The following is a 13283-nucleotide window of genomic DNA, read 5'->3' as shown; positions in this document are numbered from 1 at the left end:
ACTAAAACTGAACTTATAAACTGTACGTGGCCGGCGAGCCGATTGCTTTGTCATACCAAAATGCTGACACTAGCAGAAAATGCAGAACTCACAACGCCGGGAACCAGGCACGGCCCCTAAAGGCGACTTATGCTTAGTCTGCACATAAAGGCAATAGGGTGATCCGAGAACCACCAAATATTTGTACCGACTTATAAGTTACTCCTTAACTGTGTTAACTACTCCCCCCTTAGAAGTATGACCGTCCTCGGTCATCTGGAACTTATCGACGACCTGCTGTATTTCCTGCGCCGCTCGTTTCCTCCTCAACACTCGGAGGAGTAGGATAGAGCAGCTGATAAGGATGCTGATTCCCACGCCAACGGCGAACCAGATGTTGGTGGCTCCAGCCGATTTTACTTCCTCCTTTAGCCCTTGGATAACCTCCAAATTTTGGTTGTTCATTCTTTGGAGGAGGGGCATGCTTAGCGCTGGATTGTGCCCAACGATTTTTAGCAACGGGGACGATGCCATGCCAAGTGTTTTCTTGATAGCTTCTCGTTGATTCGAATACTTAGTGCCATTAATAACAGCTACTCGCTCAACCGTAATGAGGTGAGTGCCGTTGGTAGTTATTTCAGGGCCATAGTCAGTGCTGACCCGAGCTGGACACTCGTTGATAATTAGTATTCCGTCGTCTACCAATGTGATGGGACTTAAATGGCTGGCCTGCGTTTCGCATTGTGCTATATCCCCCGCATGTAGGCCTCGAGCGCAAGTATCGTGTGTTGCTAGCTTGCAGAAGGATGCGTAAGTTGTTAATACGCATTCAGTGACTGCTAGGACATCATTGTTGCATTCGGCTACTACGTTGTCCTGTAGTTGCAGAACAATGTGTTGGTGTGATACGGGAAAGATTGTGACCTTTTTACATGTAATTTTAATTTTAGGATATGCGATCAGCACATGGATGATATTATCGGACTGAAGGACTTTAATATTAGATGCCTCTAGTAGGCTTATGATAGGTACCTCTGTGGGGTGATCTACTAATACAGACTTCAAATCATCGTGGTTAAAAATTACAGGGTTTATAATATTGGCCTTAGCAAGTGTGATTGTTAGCATTAAATTTTGAATCTCGGTTATTAATATTCTATTCCTGGCCAAAAGAACATCGTACAAGTGTGAAGTGTCAACTATATTGTTTTGTTTTGCCTTAATAATTTTATTAACAGTATCTGTGAGCTTATTGATTTTATCCTGCGTTTGTGTGTTGATGATTATCTGCCTGTTATTTGACTCTATCAGTCGGTACTCGGAAATTTTAAGCATTTCAAGGTCAGATGCGTCAGGAGTGCCCGCTACCACCTTAAGTGCGGTACCTAAGAAGTCTAGACTCCTGGCCATTCTATGGTGTACTTTTAATACGGACAATAAGCTTCTAATATGGTCAGTGTCGACCTCTAGCAATTTTCGCATGTGCGACTGTGGAAATAAATCGGACAACTTGGCAGTTTCATCTATCATTGCTGAGAATTCCGTTAAATTGCTAGAGTGCCGCAAAATATGTCTCTGTTCCCACACCAGTACGATCCCGTCCGTTATAGGTATGTATTGGGAGTGGGAGTAGTCTGTCACTCTAGCGTTGACTACAGCTAACGTTATTATTACAATCCCCGCGATCCTGTAAAGAAGCGAAAGGTTAAGCTACTGTGCATCTTATAGGAAACATATATGTAAGTGTAGGGTGCGTGTTAACCGATAGAAAAATTAAAAAGGGTTTTATTTGAGGTTGTCCTTATGGACCACCCTCCCTCTAATGAGAACAGACGTTCCCATGTCTGCTTGTACGCGCTCTTCTGTGTACAGTAGGGTTAGTTTATTCCCTAACCTTTTGTTATTTCTAAGATATACTTTTTCTCCTACTTCAAAAATACGATTTTGTCTGGTTGGGTTGCATCTGTCTAGATTAGCTTGTTGAGCTTTTTCAATTTGACATCTTATTGACAACCTTTGTTCGTCGCTGGCTGAGTGCATAGCATCTTTTGGTTGCAAATTTATGACTGAGTGTAGCGTTTTGTTGTACTCTACCGTGGCTCTCATGACGAGCTCGACGGTGTCACTAATTTGTTTGTCAATTTTAATGCACCTTGCTATCTCCGTTAGGGTGCTGTGAAATCGTTCCACTTGCCCATTGGAGGAGCGTTAACGATGTCTATGCCGTACTGATTTTTCAACAATGAATTTATGGTCTCCGAGTTAAATGATGCTTCGTTGTCGCAGTATATGGTTTTGGTTTTTGGAAAAAAGTTCACCAGTTGAATGATGGGTCCACGCACGTCTACTATGGCCCTAGAGGGCAATGGTTGCACTACGGCGAATTTAGAAAATTTGTCCACACAGGTTAAAAATGATTTTTTATCTGTGGAGTAGATGTCGATATGCAGCATTTCGCCCGCATAAGATGGGATTGGTGTGACCCCCAACTCCTGCTTCTTGGGGTGTCTGTTGTACTTCGCCTTGGTGCATGTTTTGCAGTTTATGACCACCTCATTAGCGAGCTTAGTCATTTTTGGAAAATAATAATCCTGAAGGACTTGTTTCACATTTTCTTGGGCAGCCCTGTGTGCGCGGTTGTGTTCACAAGTTATAATTTCTGTCTGCTCATTTGTATCTGTGATATCACTCACGAATTTCTTGCAATGCCAGAATTTAGTGGCCGGGAATTCCAGCACCAAAGCATGCTGGATGCAAGCTAATGTATGGAGGTCACAGTGAATGGCGTTCACAACATTTACGTTAACAACTTCTTTTACCAACTCGAGCAGTGAGACTTTATCATTAAAATTTATTATGTGGCGAGTTTTGCTTCCAAAAATTATAAAATTTCGCCGTGAAGGCTGGCATGCTTCTTCAAGAATTATTTGATTCCTGAAGCAGTTCAAAGGTTTATCGGTGGATTCGACCGTGTAGGTCAAGGAGATTTCGCTGTGCACGGTGGCGACGTCGGATTGGGGTTCAGTTTGTATTGAGGTAATATTTTGTCGGGACAAGGCATCAGCCACAAAATTTTCCTTTCCTGGCTTATAGAACACTTTTGCGTTGTGTTCCTCGATGAATGCCTTCCATCGCTTAATTTTAGCATTAGTGTTTCGCTCAGAGACGGCGAAAGTGAGCGGTTGCTGGTCTGTGAAAAATCGAATTTCTTTGGAGCCATACAGGAAATTTTGTAATTTCCCTATAGCCCACACAATAGCCAACAATTCCCTTTCGTTTGTAGCGTAATTGAGCTCGCAGTCTTTTAACGTGCGAGATATCATCGTGATTGGCCGTCCATTTTGGGATAAGACGGCACCGATACCACTTGCTGAAGCGTCGGTAGTCAAGTCGAAAGGCTGTTTAAAGTCTGGATACCTTAATATGACCTCTTCTGATGATAAATTGTTTCGCAGGCGTTCGAACGCGCTACGTCGACTCTCATCAAATTCGACCGCGACTTTTTTTGACATAAGTTTGCTCACCGAGCCATTCCCTCCCTTGAGTATAGACGTAAGTGGTCTTGCTATAGAAGCGAAGTCTTTGACAAAGCTTCTGTAATAACTGGCCAATCCTAAAAAGGATCTAAGGCTGAACAAGTTTTTCGGTTCAGTGTATTCCTGTATGGTCTTTACCTTTTCCGGGTCCGTTTTGGCTCCGTCTGCTGTGACTATAAAGCCTAAAAATTCCACACTTTCTTTAAAGAATTTGGTTTTTTCTTGCGCCACTCTCATGTTGGCTTCATATAGGCATTTAAGAACTGTGTCGATGTGTCTTACATGGTCGGCAGCATTTTCGGAAAAAATTATCACGTCATCTACATAAACATAACAAATTTTCCCGATCTGCTCACGTAACACATCGTCAATCGCTCTTTGGAAAATGCTTCCTGCATTTTTAAGCCCAAAGGGTAGACGGCAGAACTCGTATTTTCCTCCATTTATGGAGAAAGATGTTTTTTCTCGGTCACATTCGGCCAAGTAAATCTGGTGGTATCCCGATTTTAGGTCGAGTGTAGTGAAAAATCTTGCCTTTCCTAAGTTCGCTAGAATCATAGGAATACTTGGCATCGGGTAACGATCAGCAATGGTCCGTTCATTCAGTTTCCTAAAATTAATAACCAATCTTTTTTTCTTGCTGCCGTCGGCATCAGAGCCTTTTTTGTCAACAACCCATGTTGGGCTGTTGAATGGCGACCTAGAAGGGCGAATGATACCGTCCTTTAGCAGCTGTTTGATTTCTTTATTAACAAACTCAGCCGCTCCCATGGGATATGGGTATAGTTTGGAGTAAACGGGTTCGTCACTTTCCGTACGAATCCTAGCAACGACCGAAAAGTTAAATGGAAGCGCCTCGTTAGAGCTCGAAAACACTTTACTCCTCTTAATGATCATTTTCCTAAATTCAGCTTTTACTGATTTCGGGACTACTATTTCATCGACATTTGTGAAATTCACATTAGGGCAGTCGAAGAATTTAAGCTGTTCGGTCACGTTTCGGTACCTAATTTCGCCGATACGTAAGTCTAATGCCGCTCCCGACTGCGTTAGCAAATCGAAACCTATAATAGCATCAAACGTACTTAGGCTATCTAGCAAAAGAAGGGGGCCTTTAGGCCAAATATGTGCATCAAGCATTTGTTTTTTATTTTACTGGAGCCATGTATGGTACTCGCAGTGAATGGGGAGTCGACAGGCATGATGTGTTTTAGCTCCTTTACGGGCTTAACATAATTTTTAGCCGCCCCGGTGTCTATTAGAATTTTTATAGTTCTCACCGCCAACCTTCGCTCGATAAACGGTAAGCGGGACCTTCCTCTAAAAAATTGAGAAGATCGTTTGAGTCAAGTGAGTCGCTGTCCTGTTCTATTACATTCAGTGCGGCTGCGGCCGCGTCTTCGTAGTCCTGGTCTTTTTCAGCAGCTTGCTCAACGTTGTTTATCCGTTGGCGCCTCTGACCAGTCATTCTTTCAGAAGAGTTTGGTCTTTTTAGGTTTTGAGGAGTGGGGAACTGTGTGAAGTGGCGGGGCGTCCTTCTTGAAGGCAGCAAACTCCTGTGATCAGCGACGGCTGGCGGGTTGGCTGTGGGGGCGAGAAAAACCACACTCGGCGATCGCGAAAAGAAAGAAAGATTTAGATGTCGGGTGATAGCGCGGACCGGCCGGGCGTTTATTCAAGCGTATGACGTTTTAAACTAACTTAAGCTATTCTAAGCTAGGCGCTTGGAGGCGCAGCGGAGACTTCTCGCGCTCGGGGAGTGGAGAGCCTGGACGGCCGAGCGCGACATGCTCCAAGCTTCGGGAGAGGGAGAGTGCGGTGTGGGGAGATGCTCCGGGAGAGGGAGAGCGGGAGAGGCCTGAACATTCCGCCCCCCTTGCAACCGCTGGCGTTGCAACATAATTAGCCCTGGTTGCAGGCGCCGGACAGGATCCAGCCGAAGATGGTCTTCTGGGCCACCGGCAATCCTTCGGCGACCAGGTGGAATCCTGGTTGGATGACCTTGGCGTAGACATCCGCACCCAGGACCATGGAATTCGACGCCGGCAGATAGAACCGCTTGTCGGCCAGCGGAAGGTCCTTGTAGCGGCCGACGACAGATTCGTCGATCGCTCGGATGGGGGTGCGGACGCCGACGCCGGGTTCGACCTTGAGGACGACTTCCAATGCAGCTCCCTCGACGACTTTAGATCGGAGGATCGCCGTGCACACCCTTTCCTTTCCGACATTGGTGGTCGGCAGACGAAGGCTGGACGCCAGGGTGGCGTCGATGCAGCTTTGAGGCGAGCAGGGGTCTATGAGAGCCACGGTGTCCACGATCTTCGGACCCGCCTCCAGGGTGACCAAAGCCGTTGGAAGGACGTTGACGACGTGGTGTTGAAGGAGGGTTGCCAGCGTCGGAGCAGCGCGCGCTGCGCGAGCCGAGGGCTCTGGTGTCGAGGATGCTGAGCGCGGTGGAGAAGCAAGCGCTCTGCGAGTTGGCGGATCTTGCCGGCGCGAACGCTGCTGAGAAGCGGAGCCCCTTTTCGAAGGCTTGGAAGGCTCGGTGATGTGGAGCAGCGTGTGATGCTCCTCATCGCACGTTCTGCACCGGTCACCGCTACGGCAGTCCCCTTGCGAATGCTCGTGGGCAAGGCAATTTGCGCAGTACTTATTAACCAGAACTGCCCGTAGCCGCTTCTCCGCGCTCAGCTTGAGGAACCTCTGGCACCTCTTTAGAGGGTGGATCCCCCGGCAGACTCGGCACCGGTAGGACTGCGTGCCTCGAGTCCGCCTGCTCTCCAACACTTGAGCGTTCTGCTTACGCGGAGCCATTGTCTACGGATGTCGGCGTTGGATCATGAAAAAGAAAAAAACACAGGAAGATGTTTTATAATGGAAAGATTCGGGCCTTACGGACTACGGACAACGAAGTATGGATTACTGGGTAGAAGTTTGGGGAGCCTCTCCGGGAAGGAGAACAATTTTGGCTACTGGACGCCGGACAATGCCGCGCGCCGTCCGGATGTCGACTACGCGGACATTGCCATCGGCTCCAGGAAAGACGGAGTCGATTCTACCGAGTCGTCACTCATTTGAGGGCAGATTGTCGTCTTTGATGACGACCATGTCCCCGACACGCATATTCTCGGTGGGACACTTCCACTTGTTGCGCTTGTGGAGCTCTTTCAGGTATTCATCCTTCCATCGAGCGCGGAATTGCTGATGGAGCGCTTTCAAGTGTTGCCACCTGTTTAATATTGTCTTAGATTCTCCCTTTACTTCGGGCTCCACTATGGATAGAAGAGGGCCGCCGACAAGAAAGTGCCCTGGTGTCAACGCTAGAAGATCAGTGGGATCCTCTGACATGGGAGATAGCGGTCTGGAATTTAGACAAGCTTCAATCCTCGCTAGCAGAGTGGCAAGTTCTTCAAAGGTGTATTTCCGCGTAGCTGTGCATTTATAAAACAATGCCTTGAAGCTCTTGACACCAGCCTCCCATAGGCCTCCCATATGGGGTGCTCCTGGCGGAATGAAATGCCAGTCGAGCTGCTGATGACTATACGCATCAGTCACAGACTCTTTAACGGCCTGGAGAAAATCTCGGGACAGTAATGTGGCAGCGCCAACAAAGGTCTTCCCATTGTCCGACTGCACTTGGCGAGGACACCCTCTTCTGGATACGAACCGAGCGAATGCCGCAAGAAATTTCTCGGTCGTCAGATCTGAAGTAGGCTCCAAATGGATAGCCTTGGTGGAGAAGCAAACGAAAACCAACACATACCCTTTAGTAATAAGGCAGGCTCTGCCAGTGTAATTCTTTATGTCAAAGGGCCCTGCGTAGTCCATACCCGTGTACGTGAATGGACGGGAGAATGACACTCGTTCTCTTGGCAAATTTCCCATCATCTGACTTTGCAATCGCTTTTTGTAGATCACGCAGACCTTGCAGGCATTGATAACTGACTTCACCAAGTTTTTAACTCTCGGAACCCAATATCTGGAACGGGTGAGACGTGCCACCAACTGATTACCCCCGTGTAGCGTAATGAGATGGGTGAACTTTACCAGAAGCCGAGAGAGTGAACATTCGTACGGGAGGATTATCGGGTGTCGTTCATCGTAACGCAAACTTTCAGAGGCTGTGACACGGCCACATGCCCTTATCAGCCCCTCCTGATCTAGGAAAGGGTTTAAGGAGAGGATCGAACTGGAAGGGGGCACCGGAAGCTTCTGACTCAAACAGCGATACTCGTTCGTTAAATACCTGCGCTGAGTGCAGAGAATCATGAGCCGTTCGGCGGCGACAAGTTCCTTGGCCTCCAGACGGATCTCTGAAAGCGGCGATTGTTTCTTGCACCGATTGATAAAACGCTGGACATACGCGAGGACCCGCAACGCTCTATCCAATTTGGAAAAACGATCAAGGAAGTCTTCGTTCGGAATATATGCTACGTGGGCTTTGACTGCTCGCTTTTCGATCTCGGTCACGGGAAGGTCGGTCCCCTGGCTAGGCCATTGGCTGCGTGGCTTTTGCAACCAAGTGGGTCCATGCCACCAGAGAGAACTACCGACAAGCTCTGGAAGGGCTACCCCTCGACTAGCCAAGACAACGGGATTATGTTCGGATTGAACGTGCGACCAGTTGGCTGCCTCTGTGGACTGAGTGATCTTCGTCACTCTGTTGGCAACGAACGTAGTCCAATGGCAAGCTGGTTTTGCTAACCATGCCAACACAATGGTGGAATCGGTCCAGCAGTGGAGACTCGAATTCAGCATCGGCATGCTGGGAAGGATCGCCAGCCATTTCGGCTAGCAGTAAAGCTCCGCACAGCTCTAGGCGAGGAAGCGACACAGTTTTGACTGGCGCAACACGCATCTTGGCGGTGAGCAGGTGTACCATCGTGGTATGTCCCATCTCTACGCGCACGTAGATCGCAGCGCCCTAGGCTTTCTGCGAGGCATCACAAAATCCATGATGCTCTAAGCGGAATTATGGGCGAAAGGAAACCCATCTTGGAATCCGGACCTGATCAAGGACCGAATAGCTCTGAAGAAAACTGTGCCACCTTTGGCACAACTCAGATGGCAGCTTATCGTCCCACCCCAGCTCCTGAAGCCAAATCTCTGGCATAAAGATCTTGGCACACACAACAAATGGAGCGAGCCAGCCTGCTGGATCAAACAGTTTGGCAATTTGGGAAAGCACCTGGCGTTTTGTGGGGGAGATTTCTGTGGGTAGATCTGGGGGGACGAAGAAAAACTGATCGGACGTCGCTCTCCACCGTACACCGAGAGTCTTGGCTGTACTTTCAGTGTCGAGATCAAGGAAATCGCTGTTCAGAAGATGACCGGCTTGGATATGAGCTAACACCTCTTTGTTGTTGGACGTCCATTTTCTTAACGGAAAGCCCGCGGAGTCTAGGGCACTCTGTAACTCCTTTATTGTGAGCTGAGCATCTTCAGCAGAGTCAGCTCCCGAAAGGACATCGTCTACATACATTGCATTACGAATGACTTTGCTCGCTCTTGGATGGCTGAGCTGCACGTCAGTCGCCAGCTGTTGTAGGACTCGTATCGCCAGGAAGGGCGCACAATTAATCCCGAAAGTTACCGTCTTTAACTCAAAATCTCGAATGTACCCCTCGCTGTTTCGGAATAAAATGCGTTGGAACGGGGTATGCTTCGGGTCTACCCAGATCTGTCGATACATTTTCTCGATATCGGCACTGTAAACGTATCGGAAATATCGCCACTTCAGAATTTGAATGGTCAGATCGGACTGTAAGACCGGGCCAGCATGAAGGATATCATTTAGACTGACCCCATTGTCTGAAGGGCTGGAGGCATTGAACACCACACGAATCTTGGTGGTCGTACTTTCCGTCTTGAGCACGGCATGATGCGGAAGATAATAACTCGCAGAATCATGGGTAGGAACGACCTCTTTCATGTGGTTGAGATCGAGAAATTCTTGAATGACGGTATCGTACTTCATTTTCTGTTGGCTGTCCCTTTTTAAACGCTGCTCGTTTCTTAAGAATTGAGCCAACGCGAAGGATCTGGAGTGTCCCAGGGCGGACTTTACGTTCTCTGGATCACGAAATGGAAGGTGTACGATATATTTTCCACTAAAGTCTCTCGTGGTTGTCCGGAGGAAATTTTATTCACAAGCCAAATCGAAATCTTTTGCCATTTTTATTGGCAGATCCTCCACCTCCCAAAACTTGGTGAGAAGTTGATCCAGGTTTGAATCAAATATATGGGAGATTCGAGTGGAGAAAGCGGAAATTTGCTCTTGCCTAGCAGCTGGTATTGGTCCGGTAAGGATTCAACCGAATATGGTCTCTTGACCAAGAAGAGAGCCACAGACGTTTGCTCGGGTGCCGCTTAGGAGTATGGAAGGCAGCAGATCAGCCCCGATTAACACGTCTATTTGTGCACTCTCATAGAATTTCGGGTCTGCCAAAGAAAATTCGGGAAGTTCCCGTAGGAAATGCTGCGGAATTGAGCAGGACGGAAGTTGACCAGCTAATTGCGGAAGGACATACGCCGTCGCGTCTAGTTGCAGGCCAGGCCTGGTCGGAGATCGAATTGAAAATTGGCAGAGCTTTTTGGACTCTGCTGCCAGTGTTTGGCTTAAGCCGGAGACTTGGGCTCGAATGATCTGATGAGGCAACTTAATCAAGTTGAACAGCCGCTCGGTCATGAATGTTGCCTCCGATCCAGAGTCGATCAAGGCACGAGCCTTGAAGGTTGATCCCAAATGGCAAACGTCAATAATGGCGGTGCCCAGCAAGACGGATCTATGACCCGTGGCAAGATAATTTTGCACCGTGGAGGTTGCGGCACTGGTAGTCGCTGGAGCGGTCGTAGTTGGTCTTGACCTGGGCGAAGAAGTTGGAGTTGGAGTCGAGAGCGTTAGAGACGCGTTACCTCGATGGAGAAGCGTGTGATGGCGGCCGCGGCACGTGAAGCAACTATGAGTGCTGTCACAGTCCCGTAGCTGATGTCCTCGTGCAAAGCAGTTCAGACACAGCTTTTTGCCTTTGATATACGCGGACCGCTCATCGACAGACATCCGGAGAAACCGTGCGCATGTCCGCCCTGGATGGTTTTCTCGATTGCACAAGTCGCACCCTCTACCTCTGGGTACTACTCTTGCTTCAAAGGAGTGGATTCTGCGTGCCGTGGAATTAGAGGCTGCCGCTCTGGGCTGAGGCTGACTAGAGCCTGACGGACGGACATCATCTATGGCCTCTAGTGTCCTGTGACGCTCAGTGAGGAAGTTATTTAACTCCTGCCACGTGGGAACATCGACCTTGTTGTGGAGCGACTGCTCCCAGAGGGAAAGTGTCAACTTTGGAAGTTTGGCGGAGACCATATAAACTAATAGGCAATCCCAATTGTCGGTGCTAATATCACTCGTTTCCAGTGCGGTAAGGCAACTCTGAATGGTGTCTTGAAGCTCTCGCAAAGCTGGCCCAGATTCCTGAGTGATGGACTGCACATTGAACAGTATTTTCAAATGACTATTTACTAACAACCGTTTGTTTTCGAAACGCTTAGTTAGGTTATCCCAGGCTGAGCGAAAACCATCGTTAGTCAAAGGCGATTTGGCCACTATTGTGTGCGCTTCGCCACTCGTTTTGGAATTCAGGTGGAACAATTTTTCGACCGGCGTCAATCTTGGATTATTAATATAGATCGCCGTGAAAAGGTCCCTAAACGTCGGCCAGCGAAGATAATCGCCGGTGAAGACCTCGGTATCACACGGAGGTAGCCGACAACCTGAAGGAACGTAGGTCTGGGACGGATCAGCTTGTGTTTGGGGGGTTCGTGGAGCTTGCGCAATAAGATCCTCTATATTCGCACCACACCTTTCGTAGACGCCGTAGCAATAATTATATTTCGCTCGGAGAATTGGCAAGCTGTCAGCTGCACTGTCTCCGGCTGAAATCAGGCGTACATTACACTCATCGTACTCTTTCTTGACGCGCTCCCACAATGCTCGGACCTCTTCGCGTCGGATATTTAGCATGGACATGCTCGGGGGAGTCGTCGCCGGAGTGTTGCATCTCGCTTCGAATTCACTAAGTCGATCTGAAACCTCACTGAACTGATTCAGCGCAAGATCGGACGCAGCTAGAGCCATTTTTGTATCGGAACGAGTGAGCCTTCCTTGGGGAGAAGGAGTCTTACTGGAAGGTTTAGGTGTGGGCGGCTTGACAACAATTTTCGGAGTTTTTGTTGGTGGAATGGGAGATTTTTTATTCCCACCTTCACTGGACATGCCAAAAAACGAACCCTCGGTTGGAAAACGAGTGTGCTGGTCGTGAGAAACAAATTTTGGACCTCTGTTGCTGGAATTGCACTCTTGAAAAAATTTGTATTTAGCTGACTTGTGGAATTTGTCTCGCTAAAGGGAGACGGTCTATGGAAGCGACGATAAATTAAAAAGGAATATATGCCCAGTGGAAACGGGGTATATTCAATATGCACAGGAGCGAAAAAAACCCAGAATAATTAAATAATATTTATTCTTAATGTTATTAAGAATATTATAATTATTATATTTATAACTAGAGGTCCTGTGTCCGCTTCGCTGGTCAACACAATTTAACAACATAAAAGTCAATGTTGCAACATTTTTCAAATATATGGAAGTATAGAAAGATGGTGATTTAACACTTTTCCAGTTTTACTTTTCCACTTGCGCAGCACAATCCAGCCGTTTCTCTTTAAACCATTGTCCAATATCTAAATTTTCATTATCACTGTAGTTCGCAGTGGGGTAATACTGCAATGGCAAGCGATTGAATGATGCCAATGATCTCCATGTGCTCATTTGTCTTTCTTGGCTTAAGTTTTGTGAATATACTGGCTGCTGGCTTGGATGTCTGCGGCCAATGTTTGCACGTCGTCCTCTAAGCATTTTGGAGAATTTATCCTCAAATGCACGATCCACATAATTTTCACAGTTCAACTTAAATTGAATAAAAATTCTTTTTTTTCACAATTTCACAGTGAACACAAAAATTGAGTTAAAATGCTATGGGAGCGTGTTTGTCAGTGTGATGAGGTAGCAACTCACTTTATATGCGACAATATTGCAGTTTTCTTACGGATCCCTAGTTTTTTTCAAAATAAATTATAGCCTATTTAACTCCACTATAATATAGCTTTCTATCGGCGAAAGAATTTTTTAAATCGGACCAGTAGTTCCGGAGCCTATTCCCTGCAAACAAACAAAAAAACAAACAAACAAATTTTACCTCTTTATAATATTAGTATAGATACGGATATGTGATTATTATTTTGTGGTATTTATTTACTTTATTTTAGAAAATAATACCAACTGTGGTAGAGACAACAAAAAACCAAAACGGGTAGTTTATTCGAAGAGTGGAAGTTAATTATTTATCCAAAATAATTTATTTGCAAATATTTAATTTCTGAGCTATCAACAAACGGTGTGCCGTACGGAGTGACGTTCACACTTAAATTTTTTGGAACCAGACAAAGAAATAAATTTTTTTTTTTTTTTAATTATTGTATGTTGCTGGACAAAAAAAACAAATCAAATAATAAAAAAATTAATTTCCAATTATTTTGGTATTTTTAATTTTAATTTGACTGGAATATTAATTATGTGTTGTTATTGGAGTTGGAATTTATTTATTGCAGCTCAGAAATAATTTATTTTGTCTTTGGAAAAATTTTATATGTTTAAGACCTTGCACTGGATGTCGTGCAACGGCTCCCTAATGGGTATGGGTGTATATGTGT

The 13283-nt window shown here is 46.6% G+C and overlaps 1 pseudogene; it reads right to left on the bottom strand.

The window, feature by feature from the left end:
- Nucleotides 1-6843: 6843 nt before the first annotated feature.
- LOC122320316 lies at nt 6844-11649 on the bottom strand (annotated as a pseudogene).
- Between the last annotated feature and the right edge of the window lie 1634 nt (nt 11650-13283).

The sequence above is a fragment of the Drosophila ficusphila genome, unplaced genomic scaffold (genome assembly GCF_018152265.1).
Source record: "Drosophila ficusphila isolate 14025-0441.05 unplaced genomic scaffold, ASM1815226v1 contig_470, whole genome shotgun sequence".
Lineage (NCBI taxonomy): Eukaryota > Metazoa > Arthropoda > Insecta > Diptera > Drosophilidae > Drosophila > Drosophila ficusphila.
This window is presented reverse-complemented; position numbering and strand designations above follow the sequence as displayed.